This window comes from Hyalella azteca, unplaced genomic scaffold, assembly GCF_000764305.2.
Source record: "Hyalella azteca isolate HAZT.00-mixed unplaced genomic scaffold, Hazt_2.0.2 contig5817, whole genome shotgun sequence".
Taxonomy (NCBI): domain Eukaryota; kingdom Metazoa; phylum Arthropoda; class Malacostraca; order Amphipoda; family Hyalellidae; genus Hyalella; species Hyalella azteca.
The window spans coordinates 134,148-153,398 of NW_025935997.1; the positions used below are offsets into that span (position 1 = coordinate 134,148).

General features: G+C 37.7%; 1 long non-coding RNA gene across 3 annotated transcripts; it reads left to right on the plus strand.

The window, feature by feature from the left end:
• The first annotated feature begins 1,657 nt into the window (after positions 1–1,657).
• LOC108679262 lies at positions 1,658–16,054 on the plus strand. 3 transcript variants are annotated; one of them, XR_001931363.2, is made up of 5 exons: positions 1,658–1,751; positions 11,930–12,009; positions 12,423–12,613; positions 12,961–13,066; positions 14,749–16,054. It is a non-coding gene; the product is annotated as an uncharacterized LOC108679262 (long non-coding RNA). The 3 variants fall into 3 exon arrangements; XR_001931364.2 differs by lacking the exon at positions 1,658–1,751 and adding an exon at positions 10,508–10,808; XR_007156720.1 differs by lacking the exon at positions 1,658–1,751 and adding an exon at positions 10,830–10,844.
• The last annotated feature ends 3,197 nt before the right edge of the window (positions 16,055–19,251 follow it).

Below are 19,251 nucleotides of genomic sequence, written 5' to 3' on the forward strand. Positions count from 1 at the left end.
AAGCTATGCAGGAGCATATGTTCAGTCTTAAAATGCCTAGCAAATTACGGAGCAGGCAATAAGTCCAGCAGCTATCTCAATCAATCGTCAGTTATGGAAAGATCAGGTTCCAAAGGCCGGATCCCTTGTGAATCAAGTCACGAAAAGTTCAAGAATCGGCAACAGGCCATGGGACTATGTCTTCAACGCCGACACTTCTATTCTATTCTGTATTTCCCATAAAATATATAGGTATTTCCATAGAGATGTTTTTACATTATTCTCACATAGAGATATATTTTCATATAGAAATATTGTTACATAAACATAGAGATGGACTGATGGTGCATAAAGCACTGCAAGGCTGATAGATCCCAGCAGTAAAAAGCGCCTCGTGTGAAAGATTGCGCGGTAAATACTGCCGCGGCATTTTTGACGCGCGCAGTATCTACTGCCCTGTGTGAAAGGGGCTTAAAGTACACTAGAAGGAGACCATGAGAGGGAGGTTTGACGGGAGTGAGATGTTGCCATCAACAGAACTGAGCTTTCTCTGAACTATTCTTATGATGAAGTGCAAATTATTAATGCGATAAACGTAATGTTAGCAGTATTAATATTAATATGATAAACATAAAATTAGTTCTATGTAGCCAGATATGATATATATAAAATTAGTTCTATGTAGCGAGATCTGCTACAAATTTGACCGGATTTTTTTTTTGTAAACTGACGATTGTTTGAAGTAGCTACTGGACTTCCACCCGGTGCTATACGGTGCTAGGCATTTCAAGTCTCAACATATATTTCTTTATAGTTTTATCTAGTCTGTTCTTGAACGCGTTTGTGCTCCGAGAGTCAACAATATAATCGGGGAGGCTGTTCCACATGTCGGTGATTCGAAGCGAGAAGAAATGTTGTCGCGTGGATGAGTTGCAACGCAATTTTTTTAGTTTATAGCCGTGGACCGTGTTGTTGGTTCCTGTTTCAAATTCTAGTGATCCTTCTGGGACCTTGTATAAACCAAGAGTAAACTTGTATTCATCAGCGAGGTCCCCACGTAGACGTTGATAACTGAGGCTTGGAAGCTTCATAATCTTTAATCTACCTTCATATGACTTGCCCTTCATGCCAGGAATCATCCTTGTTGCACGTCTTTGAACACTTTCTATTAAAATTTTTGTCCTTTTCAAGCCTCGGTGACCACAAGACATTTTCAAACTCCAGGTTTGGGCGCACGACAGCAACAAATAACAGCTTCATCGCTCCTGCATCTAGGAACTCGTAGGCGCGTCTGCTCGATCAGTCCGAGAAGTTTATTGGATTTATTAGATTGCTTTTCAAAATGCTTAGAAAAGTTCAGCTTCTTGTAGACATAAACTATACCTGGAATCTGTATGAATGCATCTGCTATCTTTACCAGCAAAACGTTGCATTAATAATTTGCCACGTGATTTTCATTTATGAATGAGATATTGAATTGCTATACAGACAACTAAAATTAAACAAAAATAAGGTTGAAGTAGATACAAACTCAAGTTGCAAACAAATGAGAGTGAATTTATGTACGGTACTGATTCAAGTTAATGCAGTCTCTAAAATAATAGCACAAACCTGAAGTTCATAGCCACAGCTCAAACTTTCCGCAGCCAATGACTGACTGAGGTTAGGTTAGGTACTTCCGGTGAGCCGGGTACGGTTTGTTTAGGGGTGAGCACTGAACAGTGAGCACTGACTGACTGCCTACTGCGCAGTCAGCCGGTCAAAGACGAACTGTAAGTTGTAACCGTGTAACGAAGGGTCCGCCGTCCGAGGGAGGTCAAAATGGACCATTTTCCAGGGCTTTGATTTTTAACATTGCAGAACATCTACAGCAGTACAGGCTGTACACTGAGTGTACAGCTTGTTGCAGTTTTGAACTTGCAACTTCAGCAACTCACTGCTGCAATTTTGCTTTGTTTAACTTCCCGGCCTCCTTGCCAGGCTTGCCATTGCCAATTCTGACCAGAAACTGCCGCACAGAGCTGAGATTAAACCCGCACCTCTTTGCAGTTTGCTTCAAAATTCAATCTTGGTAGCCTTACTCCTAACTTTAACCACTGTCCTGTCTGTCCTAGTCTGGAAAAGTCCTATTTTTGTCTGAAATATCGCGGCTCTAATATCATAAAATTTCAGTAGGTATGAAATCTCGCGGCTCGAATGTCATAAATTTTTGTTTGATTAAAAAATCGCGGTTTGCACTTCGCAAACATGTCATTTCATAAAATTTTCAACTTCCGCAATCCGCATTGCTTTACCGTTTCCGCCAAAAATATCTTGCAGAAAAAACATAAACATCGTAATGTAAACAAATAAACAAAACGTTTGTTGAAGATCGCGCAAAGTTGCGGTCATGTCAAAGCGGTCAGACTGTATATTAACACGTGCTGAACTTACAGTAGAGACAAATTTTATTGTTACCGTCAGTATGGAATTCTGTATAGGTAATATATTATCATGTTAACAAAAGAAAATGTATCGAAAATTTTACCACCTTACACCTTCCACCAAAGTGACAATTGATACTCTTACACTGAGCTCGTCAGAAACTGCGGACACCCGGACAGCTGCACTTCCTTTAACTCGCTTGCATGTGGTTCGAAAACCGATAAAAAGTCGGCGACTCTTCCCTCCAATACATACACTAGTCGTGTATCCGTATTGACAAATTTTGTAATGAATATGTTTCAAAATAAAAATAAAAATTAAGTAAACTTTCGCAGAAAATTCTCACGATTTTACCAAAACCAACAAAGTTCTCGAATCCACACGGAATGATGGGATAAACTGCTAATCTTTCACGGCGTATGGCAACATTGTGTTGACTGTTGACATTAGACAAGACGGTGTCAGACACCTTGTTTTGGTCTTGTAAAGTTCAATTTCATAATAAATAGATTTGATCCACATTTCACAGTGACATTTAAATGATGGAAAATTGTTTCAAAATTTAAACACCAATTGATACGCTTCTAAATACAAATATATTCATGTTTTCGCCCTATAATGTTGAATTTGTTTTAATAACTTCACTTCAAATCCTGAATGATTTTGTCTCCCATGGCGAGTTTTTGAACGTCTTGTGTCTTTTAGAAAACGTTGGTTGTTTATAAGCAGTAATTATTTTATTTTAATGAACCAAAGAAAGTTTAGTCATCGAAATGACAAAATCATTAAATTTAAAATATTAAGTTATATGAGTGAGATCATCAATTATCAAAGAATCTGTTAGAAAAAAATCATTGGTTTTGATGTAAAAGAATGTTTTTAATTTAAAAGAAATGCAATACTTGATTTTCAGAAATACAATGCAAAAATTAATGATCCCTATTAGAATTCAACAGATGCGACTCATTCAGAATTAAATTGAAAAAGTTGGTACCTATTTGAAATTTATGATTTTACAAATTGCTTAATTGAACTCAGTGCAAAAATTCAAGATCACCTATGAGTATGAATTTAAGTCTCATGACTGGAGATCTCAAAATTTATTGTACTACCACGTATGTTTGATACATAAGCTTTTTGTCCTTTTGATGAACAGAGTTTATTTAGGTTCTATTGACTGTAATAGGTAGAACGATGCGACATATTTGCGGCCATCCAACGATCGGTTGACGGCTTTGACTCTTGATACCACTGTACAAATATTGCGGTGGACACATCTTCCAGAAGTTTCAATGCAAAGATTCTTATTTAAAGGATAATAAATCGATTCATAATTGTTCACTCGAATTACTCCCACCTATAGATATAAATGAACATTATTCAATTTATTTCAAACGTTTTTCATGAATTCGTATTAAAATATTTATTTTGAAATCAACCATGTCAAAGTAACGAAATAATTTGTTATAGTTTTAGGCTTCAAAAAATATTTCAAACCTCTATCAGAAATATCATAATTAATCATTCTCTTGCATTGAGTATATTAACGTTTGCATTTAGCCACTTGTAACGTGACCTCGAAGTTCGATCTGAACAAGACGCCACAACAATCTCTTCGTTGAATAATAATAATAATAACGTTATGAACCGTGCCGCCGCTGCTACGATCGTCATTTGTTTTCGTAGTTGCATGCCGGGCGCCTGCTTTTGTTGTTCTATTTAGTCTAGCTCCCATGAATTGCGTGTTTAGTGTGTGCATCATGGAAAAGTCTGCTTGACAGTTGACAGCGTAGTCACGGTAGCTGTAATTACTTTATTAAGTTTACTTTTTTGCAGTCATATTAAGAGACAAATATTTAACGAACTAATACTTTGTATAATTTTAATTGTTGAGTGAAAGCTGCGCCTGCAGCCTTGCTGGCACGCAACATTTCCAAGTGAATTACCTTATAGAAACTTAGCATACCCATACGTGTTTTAAGCCTATAAGAAGTTCATTTTTTTGCCTCAAATAATGTTGTATCGAAAAACTGGTGTAGGTGTATCGGGAATAATATATGAACCATCATTATTAGAATTCCATCCTGGTTGCCGTTTGACTGTTTAAGGGTAAAATTAGAGATTTGGGGTAACACGTGCATAAACTTTGTAAATAAATTTGCATTCGCACCTCGTAAATGGCTTTTCATGGCCGAGATATGGAATTCACGGCTCGGTGAAATAGAATCACGGCTCGTAGAAATGGAATCACGGCTGGCAAATCCATAAAACCACGGCTTGAAAAATTCAGTTGCGGCTCGCCAAGTTGATATATTCCATACTAGTGTCTGTCCACTGGGCCACTGCCACTGCCACTGTCCGCCACCCTGCCCACTGCCCAGTGCCCTGCCTGATCACACGTGAGACGTGACCTGATGATCATGATTGGCAAAAGCAAACTGAGGAAGCAAATTGAGCCTCCAAAATCCAAATCTCCAATCACAGATCACTTATGTTTGAATGGGATGAAATTGGAAATGCTTGCTTCTCCTGGTTCTCCAGCGCCATAGTGGCATAGTGGCAAAGCAGAAAGTTTTTTAGACTCTTCCTCAAGTTCATTTTTTAGTCCTATAAGTAGACCAGTAGAGTATCTTGGATACCAGAGTTATCATACATGAGAAATCTGTTAAAATCTGGGGTAAATGAGGAAATTGAAAATGAACTGATTTTAAAAAAATCTCTGTTTTGCCACGTCCAGCCAATCACCAGTGAGCCATGAAAATTTATCACTTGCTTCTTTTGATCCCAGCGGAATTCCATTTCTTTCACAACAACTGTCAACAACCTCTCTTAACTCAGACTCAGAGGTCAGAGCTCAGTAGTCAGTAGTCAGTACTTCAGTTCAACTGAAGTTCAACACAACCAGCTTAAACCTGCCTCCTCACTCTAACTCTAGGTCTCTTGCAGCTAGCCCTAAATTAACCTAATAACCCCTGGCATCAGTGGCATGGCCCACAGCCATGGGGCCCCACTGGGGCCCACCCCTTTGTGAAATTTCATTAAAAGTTCTTCCAAGTTCCCATAAATCATGCTTCCCAGTTTTTTACTTATTAATTAACAGACTAACGTGCTTTGTCAATTGTCATTGCTAACTAAGGTGCTTGCAAGTGCAACCTGAGGCTGAGGGCCCCTGGGCCAAGGCCACTTAGGCTGAAAGGAATATGAACTAGGTAACCACTAATGGGTGAAGTTGGGTATACGCAATGCTGGCTTTCTCTAGCAGCATGCCCCACCATGCCAAGGCAGCCAAGCCAAATGGCTGCCAACCTATCATAACAGTAACAGGCATAGTGGCAAAGCAGAGAGTTTTTTAGACTCTCCCTCAAGTTCATTTTTGAGTCCCATAAGTAGACCAGTAAAGTATCCTGGATACCAGCCTTATCATACATAAAAAATTGGATTAAATCTCAGGTAAATGAGGAAGTTAAAAATGAATATTTTGTACTATTTTGTACTAAATTAATATAAATGCACGATCAGCCTGATCGTGCATTTTTGTTAACAATTACCGTCAACCAGGGCTACTCGGGACGGGTGGGGTAACTTGGGACAGTCCTCTGACTGTTCGACATGACGTAAAACTGTTTTAGTAGCAAAACTAAATATAGTGGCGTAAATGTCAACATTTTTCCTATCTATGTAGTATAAAGGAAGTTCAAAAATACTAGCTTTGAAAAATTCCTAAAAATAATGGTGAAAAACAATATTTCGAAAAGTTACTTCTGCTAAGGTCTGTAGTAAAAAAATATTTGCCGTATTAAAAAATTTTGCTTAGAAAAAAGTGGCAGACAAGTGTCAGCATGAAAACTTTATTTGTGGAATTTACATACCTCAATCCAAAAAAAAAATTGCGGCCATTTCCGCACAGTGGGGCTACTTGGGACACCCCCGGCCCCCGGGGCTATTCGGGACACCCACAAAAACGTGTATATACAGTAGAACCTCAGTTAGCAAAAGCTCCAGTTAAGAAAAAAATTGATTAAAAACAAAGAATATTGATAACATTTACCTCGCTCAGCGAAAAAATTTCACTCATCGAAAAATTAGTGCATCATCAGTCATCACAAAATTGTGCATAGAATGTCATACCGTCAAACGGGGTAAAAAGGGATGGTTTTGAGCATTTTTTTGGTAATATCTTCTTACCATGAAATGATGAAACATTTCAGAAACAAGTTTAGGCTCATTTTATAGCTCTTTGCAAGGGCTATCGAATGGAATCTTCAAAAAAATTCCATATGCTATTTGTAAGGTGCTAGACACAATATAAAAGGCTCCTGAATTAAACTTGAAATGGAGTAATAAGGGACACTTGAAATAAAACTCAATTTCAAACATTTAAAGCAAGCAGAGTATACTCATCTATTACTAACAGTACTCTGAATTCCTCCTCTTTCATTGTAGATGTAAAATAAATGACATTTTCTGTGATTTTTACTTGTTTTTCCTATATTGATATGATATTACCATATTCATTAATTACCGTATTATTAATGTGATATTACTGTATCCATGGACATACCATTGAGCATTGACAACGACCTTGTCCACTGCAAGCTTCATATCAGCAGCCATGTAGCATTTCTTCTGTATCTGTAAGCTTACAGGATGGTTTGTAATTTCACACAATTTTAATTGAGTTAGTTAGTTTAGTGGCCAAATGTTTACTAGCACTTCAGCTATTTAGCTATTGAGTCTAGTGATTTCACTATAACAAAAAAGATTGTGAAAAACATACCTGAAGGCTGAAATAGAAAATAATGTTTTAGTGACAACCATTATATGTTTTGAAGAAATAAATCATAGTTTAGGTCAATTACTTTTCATTCTATGATGCCTGGTGCACAATTCTATACAGGGTGTCCCAAAAAAGATACCCAACTTTGAATGGCTGTAACTTGAAAAGTAATAGAGTTTAAAAAATTTGAAAGGTCAGAATTTGTTCCCTATGTTTTTCTCCATCTCTCCGCCAAAAATCAGACAGATCGATGTAGCCATAAGCGTTTGATTGAACTTTCAGTGACATGTGCTAAAATCATGCTTGCGCAAAGTTTTAGTAAGATCATTTTGCATAATCATTACGTTGTCTTGACATGTTTTCTCTTCGCTGTTTTATTTTTGCCGTTTTATTTTTTAGCGCATTTTCTCATTTATGAAAAAATGCACTATTGTGCTCGCCATGTCCGTCTGTCTGTCCATCCGTGACTTCATGTTTTCATCAATGAGAAAATAAGCTCTCTGTCACTCACTGCAGTGAGTACTGAGTTACATTTTTTGTATCTTTGGTGAGACAAAAACATGTCAATCTTTGGTGAGAGACAATCTTTGGTTTTGAAATTCTCTATCACCTAAGATTGCCATGATTGTCTCTCACCAAATATTGCCATGATTGTGTCTCACCAAAGATTGCCATGATTGTGTCTCACTAAAGATTGTCATGATTGTGTCTCACCAAAGATTGTCATGATTGCCTCCCAAAAAAGATTGCCATGATTGTCTCTCACCAAAGATTGTCATGATTGTGCCTCACCTTCCTCACCAACGAAAACATGAAGTCACGGACGGACAGACAGACATGGCAAGCACAATAGTGCATCTTCTTCATAAATGAGAAAATGCGCTAAAAATCAAACAGCAAAAAGAAAACATGTCAAGACAACGTAATGAGTATGCAAAATGATCTTGCTAAAACTTTGCGCAAGCACGATTTTAGCACATGTCACTGACAGTTCTATCAAACGCTTATGACTACATCAATCTGATTTTTTGTGGAGAGATACAGAAAAACATAGGAAACAAATCCTGACCTTCCAAAATTTTGTAACTCTATTACTTTTCAAGTTACAGCCATTCAAAGTTGGGTATCGTTTTTTTGGGACACCCTGTATATAGCATTCTATGTACAATTTTATGATGACTGATGATGCACTAATTTCTTGATAAGTGATTTTTTTTCGCCAAGCGAGGTAAATGTAATCGAAATTCTTTGTTGTTAATCAATTTTTTTGTTAACTGGAATTGTCACTAAAACATTCCTTTCTGTTTCAGGTATGTTTTTCACGATCTTTTTTATAGTAAAGTTGCTTAACCCAATTAAAATGGTGTGAAATTACAAGCTGTCCTGTAAGCTTACAGATACAGAAAAAATGCTATAACGCTGCTGATATGAAGCTTGCAGTGGACAAGGTTGTTGTAAATGCTCAATGGCATGTTCATGGATACGGTAATATTGCATCAATAATACGGTAATTAAGGTATATGGTAATATCATATCAATAAAGGAAAAACAAGTAAAAATCACAGAAAATGTCATTTATTCTACCTCAACATCTTCTACAATGAAAGAGGACTTCAGAGTACTGTTAGTAATGAATGAGTACACTCTGCATGCTTCAAATGTTTTAAAATAAAGTTTTATTCCAAGTGTCCTGAGTAGCCCTGTTTGACAGGGCTACTTGGGACACTCTTTTTTTGCTTCTAGCACCTTACGAATAGCATATGGAATTTTTTTGGAGAAGCCATGTGATAGCCCTTGCAAAGAGCTTTGAAATGGGCCTAAACTTGTTTATGAAATGTTTCATGGTAAGAAGTTATGAATGAAAAACGTTCAAAATCGTCCCGAGTAGCCTCGGTTGACGGTGTATAAGAGATAATTCATCTGGCAGAAATCTCGCAGTTCCGGAAATGGTTGGAAAGCTCTAGTCGCGGCTCTTTGGTTAGAAGTTTTCCATGCTTGTATCATAAGGCCGATGATAAGGGTGCTCACGACTCAATAATCAATCACTCAATGGGGGATTTTCATATAGCAGATGCCAGATAGTAAGTAGTAACTGAATGTAAAAAGCCAGAAACAACCATGTAAAATGGAGCTACATAATTTTAGATTTCTCTAAAACCATATCACTAAATTATTGACTTCTGAAATTAAAAACCTTAATATTCTACTAATTCTAGTGAATGCCAAATGGAAAGATGGTTAGGACTTGGATATTCCAGAAAAATATTCAGATTAATTTGCCCGAAGCATTGAAGGATTCTGTGTTCTGCCAGAATACCAGGCATGGAATATATCTACTTGGTGAGCAGCGAAGCATGAGGGATGGCCACATCGATCGTAAAATGTGTGCATGCGTGTCGTTCATTACTTGTAAAGTGCGGGCATCTATGTTGATCATTGAGCAACAGCCACATCAATCGCCCAAGTGCATGTATCATTGTCGGGCATTGGCCGAATCAATCGTAAAGCGCTCATCAGTACCGATCATCAGGCATCAGTCAGAGATGCACTTTCATTTTTCCAGCAAACATACTGGCAACTTTCTTTCCAGGCCTGCTGGCATACATCCCAAAATGGGCCTCCAGTGCATGCGCCGCACCGCACATTCCAGACCGCGGCGACCGCGACGGGACGCGGATGTAAGGTTGAGATGGCTCATGAAGAGCCTCAAAAGATGCCAATGCAAGGTCAAGATGGTTGATAAAGATTTTCAAAAGACGCCAATATCTCGAGCTAAAAGGCCGTACTCTACAGACTTGGGTGAGCTCAGTGAGCTGCGACTGGATTTTTCAAGCCATGGTTTTATGGATTTACCAGCCGTGATCCCATTTATTTGAGTTGTGAATTCCATATCTCAGTCATGAAGTGATGAAGAGCCATTTAAAAGCAACAAACTTACCTACAACTACAAAGTCATGTGCATGTGTTAGTGTTACTCCAAATCTCTAATTTTACCTTGATAATAGTCAAACAGCATTTGTCTTTACTTTAGTGGCAACTGCAAATGTTAAACGTGATAATGCAGTCTGACTGCTGACCGCTCTGACATCACTGTAACTGCAATCTTCAACAGAACACTTTCTGTTAACTCGTTATTATTACATTCTGCAGGATATTTTGGCGGAAGCGTTGAAGTACTGCGGATGGCAGAAGTTGACAATTTCGTGAAACAACATGTTATGCAAAGTGTAAACTGCAATTTTTTCAATAAAACAATAGTACATGACATTAGAGCCATGAGATTTCATATACACTGAAATTATATGATATTAGGGCTGCAATATTTCAAAAAAGTAGGAGTTTTCCTGAATGCACCCACTGTTGTGCACTCCAAGGAGCTCCATACCATACATCAAGAAAATACCATACACCAAGAATGCAGCTCCCATACTGACCTTGTTGTATCTGCTATCAGTGTCATTGAGTTGAATTTAAAGAATCTATTGTGTCCTAATATCTATAAATAGGTTTTGCTGTCAAGAAGCTAACAAAACAAAGCTCAAGATAGTTAACTTTATTGAACAATTCTGCAGTATCAAACAATTAACTGCTTGGAGCACTGCCTGCCAACCACCACCAGCTTGTTCAGGTGCTGCAGGCTGCCCTTCATGCGAGTTTCTTCCTGGTAGATATTAATTGCATTTTTATATCTCCCATGATTGATTTCACACATATAGATGAGCAGAGTGATACTACCTAGCTATGTTTATGAGTTTTATTGTTTTTTTAATAGTGCAATTAATATGATTCACGAATATTGTTTCTGAATTAAGTTCATAGGAAATCCATTGATGATCTTTTGGTCTGGACACCCATAGATCTTTGGGAGCACTACAGTACCATTAAATCATGCTAAGTTGCTAATTGGTCTCAGACTTTGACCAATTAGTGCTTGGCATGAAGTCATGTCTCTTTGTCAATACCAGTAGGTCTTCTGCTGCAGTGATTTGCTGGAATTCATGGGGGAAGGTGTAGTGATATGTTGTGCTCCTAGATTATGACGGAGCACTCCAATTCCTCAAAATCTCATGTTTTTTATATTTACCATAACATGGCACCATGTGTAGAACTATAGAAGATTGTTCATCAGATGCAATGCTTATTATTTGCAACTGAGTTTAGTTGCCATAGCATTTATGTTGCTGGCCTGATCTGCCCTTTAATGGAAATGATCATCAAAACTGAACCTCAATTTTATAGACTATTCTGGAAAATTGTGAGAAAGCTATTCATGAAGGAAACAAGAACACCTATGCTTGCATTCAATTTAACCTGTTTCAATGGTCATACCATATTTCTTTCAAATAAACAATTTGCTGGGATTTCAGAAAATGCCCATAAAAACAGAATTTTGACCTGCAAATTTTTACAAATTTCTTACCATCATCCAAGATTGCTTTATAATGAAATCATACAGCTTTATATTTATCATTGTGATAACAACCCTATAATGTGTAGTTCCAATCAGTATTTATAGGTTTTTAGGAATAAGCCTTGAATTAAGGGCATTATCTGCTAAGTGGCAACTCATGTGCTATTTATGATAGGGGAAAAATTGCAACTCCAAATATGGCAGGAAAGCTCAGTTGCTGCCCCAAAAAGCTCAACAAACTATTACAAAAATTCATGATTTTTTCTTACTCTTGATATATATTTATATGACTAATTGCTCAACAAATAAGGATACTTTTAACTGTTAATGTTTTTCAGGTTTCTGCTCCTGTTGGTGTAAATGCTATTCTCAGTGTATTGGAAATTTGGATGATGAGAATTCACCGAGGCAGAGGAAGGTGAGTGAACAACTACTGTTGAAGAGCATTATTACCTGAACTTCATTACTTATATTCATATATTTAGTGGCATAAAATCTAGGTATGACTTGCTGGATTGGTTTTCTGTTGCTGTCACTAATTATAGTTGTAGGTATAGACATTAATTAGTGATGTGTTTCTTTGCAATAGGTACGGTGGTATTCTTTAACTGGAAAAGACTGTTAATAGCTGATATTTAGTGACACTTTCTGCAGTCTGACTATAAACTTTTCTGATTGCAAACTTTTGTATTATCTGAAAAAATGAAGTGCACATTTCTTTAAAGTTTTTATCTACAATTTTTCAATTATTTAATTGTTGCTTTAGTTGTTGGATGCGTGATTAAACCTTGGTGTACATAATGTGGTTCTTGCATTACTTTTTATTTACAGGTTCTCTTTTGCTGATATCATAGCAATTTCGATGATAGGAGTTGGTGGTGCACTTTACTTCTGGCAACCAATATTTTCCGAAATTAATAAAGCTGCAAAGTCACAAGCTGTTGAGGCTGACACTTCAACTTCAAAAGCCACTTCCGTGAACTCCACACCTAAGACTTCCAGCTCTTAATAACACAGGATTAGTAGGTTGATTCTTGAAAACAATTATTGTGAGAAAATATTGGATTTTTAAAGATATTTTAATGTATGTCTAAAAATTGTTTATTTTATCTCATGCTTGCTGTTATGTCAGGGAATTATTAAGTCTTATTGAAAGTATGTCTAATAAATTCTAGTCTATGTCTATTAAATCCCATAGGACTGCTCAAACTGTCATGCATCAGAAATGATTCAACTTATTGGCTTGCAAAAATTTTTTGACGTGTGAAATTAATACGTACATAAACTTAGCAATAATTTTTTGGCGTTTTCAACCAGAGGAGGAATATATAAATAATGGTGGATTGTAAAAACACGATATTATTTTCAGGAGGACTTGGTGTCAGCTCAGTGCCAGCCATGTCAACTGCTGCAAGCAAACTTATCAACAGGATTACTATTGCTTTCTTGGGTGGAGCTATCCTAAGCTTTTTCTGGTTTGTATAAGCTTTTGTATAAGCTAAGCCTTTTCTGGTTTCTATAACTTGTAAACTAAAAAATTTGCCTCGTATTTGCAGGTAAACTGAATGTTGTTGAATGACTGACTGTCTTTTTTCTTTGGCTGATTTTTAGACCAGGTCTTACTTGAGAACTGTCTAGTGAATGAGCTTCGTAAATTTACACAGTACAATGAAGGCTCGGGAATCTAAATACCTATCAGTATTTCAGGTAACAATGCCATTAATAAGCATGGTGACAATGCCATCATTAAGCATGGTGACTATGCCATCATTAAGCTTGTTGACTATGCCTTCATTAAGCATGGTGACTAGTATGCCAGCATTAAGCATGGTGACTATTATGCCATCATGAAGCATGATGTCTAAACTGCTTTGTTTTCTTCCTCCACTTGTACATTTAGGCTTTTCATGACAATTTTTATCACTCATCTCTGCTTCCGCTGGAAAAGTGACTGCAGGGAGCTGTAAACTCTTTATTGGTCTCCCATTACGTATACCGGTACTCATTAGTTTGTATAATATACTGGATGATAGGAATTTCTCTTGCCTTGGTTTGAACCTTGCCTTTATAAGACCTTGCTGGCTTCCGAGCCTTGCTGGTTTCAGCGCCTTGGTGCTTATGAGCCTTCAGCGCCTTGGTGCTTATGATGTCATAGTAGCGCTCCGCCCCTGTTGTGGTATCGGTCTAGATTTTCATGGCTTGGGTAGGTTATTTTCTGTCTGATTTAATCATTGCTATTCCATGCTCACACATAAAACTTGAGTGTTCTGACGCTTTTCCCGCATCTCCCTACTTCAACCGATTTCACTGTTGTACTGAGTTCTGCTATTTCACATCTCCCGACTGTTTTTTGCTTAGTCGGTTTGGGATATGTCGTTATGAAAACTACGTGACTAGGCGGTCGTTGGGTTGGTGTTGTTATGGCATGTGTCGAGTATGGCTGTGTGTGATGGAATTGCATGTCCATTGCACAACCTTCCTCTATTTCAGACATTAGCAACATTGTCCTTGGCGGAGTATAGTGATTTCTTGGTGGACTCCCAAATTAATTTTTTAACGTATGAATACATAAAAAAAAGTTTTCTGTTGCTTTTCTCTTGTGTTATTAAAGTTTTATAGCTTCAACTTACAAAGTGAGTCCCATTGTACATTCACCTTTATTCTGCTCTTACTCATTCTACCAATCTATTCTATGTTTTGAAAAGATTGCTATGACGTGGCGCAGGAAATATTTTGAGTATAATACCTCGCGTACTGAGGCACAACCATGATCCGAAATTGTACTTTTAGTCTTAGTATTACGTGGCATTGCAGAGGTTTGATTAAAAATGGAATCCGAATTATATTTGATAGAAAGAAAATCGCCAATTCCATCAAATTTCAAAACGAACGTTGAATGTGTGTAGCTAACTGAGTCTTCCTTAACTTAACATGGATTGGGTTAGAAAATTATCCCCGGGTGAAGGGATACGTGATTCTATATTCTGAATAATTATATATCTTCACTAATTCCGCATAGTTTTGTTGGCAGTAATTGAACATTATAAAAACAAATGACTCCTTGTATACAAAATTTCGCCTTTTCTGTTATTATTACTATGTGTTCCACATTAGCAACATCCATACTTCATTGTCAAATTCATACCTTATTTTTCAGGGGGAAATATTACATTGCACCTTACTTGACGAAGAGGAAACAAGATCGAGGCTTCGACTTTGGGGAAGTCCTCTACGATATGGAGACTAAGAAACCAGATTCAAAATAGAGTGAACAAATACGTGCGACTTCACTTGTGTATTCGAAAGTGTTATGCGTCACTATCATGGAACGTTCAAACAAATTACTAATGTATGTTTGTATATGAAAACATGATGTTTATGACATTTAAATAGAACATTAACCGTATTAAATTCATAAATGGTCCCAATCAAATTTATTTTTCAGTATTTTAATCGATGGTGAAAACGTGATTAGAAATGGTTAGTCCACGGCAGTCCCAGCCCACGAGCCTGATCAGGCCGGTTAAGATGCCTATGACGGTTAAACTTGTTACTGGACATCGCGAACTGTAATCTAGGTGCTCTGGCAGAATCATAAAATCCCTGCCGCACGTACGATGTTTTCACAGTTTGTTGTTTGCAAGCATGAGCGATTTCGCTGTAATGGGACCTAATAAACGTTTCTATTGGGCCTACTACCGCTTTAACTTCTTGCAGAGGTTGCCCTTGGTTGAACTCAAGATCGGTGGTTGGGTTGATATTGAGTTCCTTGACATTGGTTGACTTCAATGGACAGCCTTATTATCGTACATAGTACCAAAGGTAGACGAAGCTTCTGGACCAGCCCCACGTGCCTCGGTTAGCATATTGGTCGTGATTGAGAAGGAGTAAGACGGCATTATAAAAAACAGTCGCAGGATCGATTAGTGGTTGTGGCAGATGAGGTCCCTGTTTGGACGCCAAATGTTACGGGGAGCTGTCTCGATAATGTGGTTGGTAACTTAGTGCAACAGAAGGTTTTTTTCTTAAGCAGGGTTAAAGCAATGGTTTGATTGAAGGTCTCCGCTTGCATTACAACTTCCTTGCAGAAATGAAAATGTGTCTCTCCCACAACAACGCGAGTGAGGCCTTGAATGTTGAGCCATAATTGTAAAAGTTTTCTTGACAACAGTTCGGGGAAATTTTGTTGCATGAGAAACGAACTGTAAGCGCATTTGAATTCCAATGTTTATTGTAAAAATCAAGAAGTAGTGGCTGGATTTCATATGCAGTATCTGAAAATGCATCATCACAAGCCCTATAGCTCTGGTTATGGTAAGACCTCGCCAACGAAATAGTTTGTTATTTCCGAATACGATCCTCGAGACCAGAAAAGGTTTGGGGATCGTCAGTTCTATATATCATTAGGCCGCCTACGCTAAATATTCTATCTTGATGCCAGGTTAAATTTGTGTTTTTTTTTTCATGTAGCCATTTATGCCACCACGGCTGATGTCTCAATTATTTTATAAACAACAATGGACGTCAAGTTTACAGTATGAGAAGACATGGTTTCAACAAGAGATTGGCGCTCGGAGAGTCGGCAGAGGGAAAAAATGTGGCAATTCATGTCGACAAGTTGAAGTTTCCTCAGCATATAAAACGTAAGTTAATAAAGCAGATCAACTTTTTGAGCTGATCAGACTCAGTTACGAAAGTTCATAGATCTACGAGTCGTGTTTTTAAAGCAAATACAATTTTTTTAAAAACGCCGCCGCAGCGATGCAGCCGCCGTTTAGCGCCTGTGCGCCTTGTAGGTACACTTGTTGGGAATACATTAAAAAAAATGTATTGTAATAAATGTGATGGTAAATTGTTTAGGTAGTTATTGGCCATGGTTGAACTAATACACGTAATATTGTTTCAGTTTCTCGTTTCTGCTGCTTGAAACTAAGAGCTGCGGCGCCTCCGGCTGTCGTTCGCAGTCGAGTTGTCTTCGTTTGTTGTTGCTGGGGTCGCTGGAATGTCGAGTGGAGAGGTCTTCCGCTCTGAGCCTCCAGGGCAGTGTTTGGGGGCTGAGGGTGACGGGGTGGAGATGGTGTACTAGGGGTGAGCATGGGGTGTGACGCGTAAATGCATGAGAGGAGGGGAAGGGATGATACGTAAGCAGGGTTGTCTTGAGAACGAGGAACAATATGGTAAATGCAGAGTGTGTTAATTCAACCATGGTTCTTGGCTATTAGCTCATCCAATAAAAATTAATTCGCCTGTTTGTTTCATTGAGAAATAACAAAAACATGCGTTGCCATAAATATGGCGGACCCTGTAGTCATTAAAACTCAAGGATCAAAAACATGCGTGTTCAGAATTCACTCGCTCATATCTATTTAGGTGATAATAAGTATTCAAGTATTTGTCGTAGATGATATTTGAAGTTATGGCCAAGAAAAATAAAGCTGCTCAACAGAAAATAATAAATAAGAATGAAAACAAGATAGTGGAGATGAGAGAACAAATATTTATTGGCTCTGTTAGAAATGTATCGGAACTGTCAATAAAATTATTAATTGGACGAAACAAACATATATTTCTCAAATAAAATGCTCGTCAGAAGCACTGACTTTTAGATTTTGTGTCCACACTAAATATTGCACGTGTCGAACCGGCCGCATCAGGCAGTAAATTTATCCGAGACGTCAAATTATTCCTGGAGACCGGCCGCGAGTCTGGCAGTAAATTTGTCCGAGACGTCAAATTATTCCTGGAGACCGGCCGCGAGTCCAGCCGTAAAATTGTCCCAGATGTTAAATTATTGATTGGCCTTCACGTTAGTGATGAAAAACTAGGTGCGCCTCGACGAGCGGCCGTAAGCGAGGTATGTATACACGTACTAGTATACTCGCTACTGGTACGGGATAAAAAACTGGTTTGAGTTAAGGTCATTTTAGGGTTAAAAAACTAAAGCAGCGCGAATTTTTGTACCGTCGTCATTGATAAAGTTCGCAATTAGGTTAATTTGTAATATTAAGAGTGAAATTAGAGTGATATGAATGTGCTAGTGCTCTGACTAAACAATGATGTTCATAATGATGGTTCCGGTCGTGCTATTTGGAAGTGGCCAAATTTATTCTATCCATGCATTAATTATAAGATCCCGACAATCATGATAATGCAAAGAGAAAAAAAATAGAAAATTGCCGAGCTGATGACAGATACTCAAAATTTAACGAAAATGAACATTTTTCTACAAATCTAAACCATTAATGTTTCTGTCACCTCGTGCACGCACGATTGTCGCGCATGATTCGTCAGCTTGTTGTGAGTTCAGAGACTTTGGTAATTTGAGTCTTTCAGCGGTCTTCATCACTTGTAGTCACTTTAGTTGTTTTTTATTAATTTCATACTATGAATCATAATTATGTGTCCGTTTCTTGTTCCATTATTTGTATTGATCCTCAGGGTCCGGTTTTATACTACCCTCTACATCAGGGGTCTCTAAACTTTTCACACTGCGGGCCACATTATATATTTCCAATATTTATGCGGGCCGAATGAATAAAAAAAATCAGTGTCAGTAATTTTATTTGCCTAAATATTAAGGTATAACCATGGAAAATTTAAAACATATATTTTTGTAAAAAATCAGGGTAAACTAAATAGATGCCTGTCTTTAGTTTTATTTAACCAAATTAGAGTGACGAATGATGCTGTCGTTTTGACTTCAAAATTTCATTAAAATCTGGTTTCAGATTAGATGAGCCAATTGTAAGAATTGATTTCAAGTGATCATCAGACAAATTTGCTTGATAGTTAGATTTCACACACTTCATTTTGGGAAATGTTTGTTCACACAAGTATGTTGAACGAAAAATGGACACAAAACTACAAGCAAACTTTATCAAATTTGGAAACTGATCTGGCTGCAGGCATTTATAGAACTCAATCAGATTTCCTTCTCGATACTTATCCGTCAGTCTGTCATCTGCCCGGAGATCAATAATTTCCATTTGAAATTGAGTTGGAAGATTTTAAGCATTGCAGTCAAATGGATTACGAAAGAGCTGTGCTCCCTGAAACGGAAGCAGCAACGCCCCACTTGGCCTCCAACCCCACAATATACAGTTATACATGATTGATTGGTTGTAATGCATATCACATACTTACCAGCACTAGCATCTGTACGTCACACTATCAAGAGAGAGGAAAACTGACTCAGGCTGAGCGCCACCAGTCAGCAGGCCCCAGCTTTGAATAATTCTGCGATGCCATTCGTACAATAATTATTTATTAATTCCACAATTTCATCCGGCGGGCCGCGGGCCGGATGAAATTGTGGGGCGGGCCGGATGTGGCCCGCGGGCCATAGTTTGGAGACCCCTGCTCTACATACTAGAAAATTCAGACAACCAACAACTTTAGATTCAAACGTACAACTTCCGACAACTATAAGGAGATATTTTCGAAAACTACATAGAGATACAAGTTTCTGAGAATTCTGTGAGAAGATGCAAAAAAAAATAATTTTGATGAGCCAGCTCAAATTTTGCAGTAGAAATCAAATTCATTCATGATAGGTCAAGAGATTATTCATATCAAAATGTTGCATTTAGATTATAAACGAAATGTGATTATGCACCCGAATTATAAAAAAACTTGCTGTAGCTGCGCAGTTCGGCAGGCA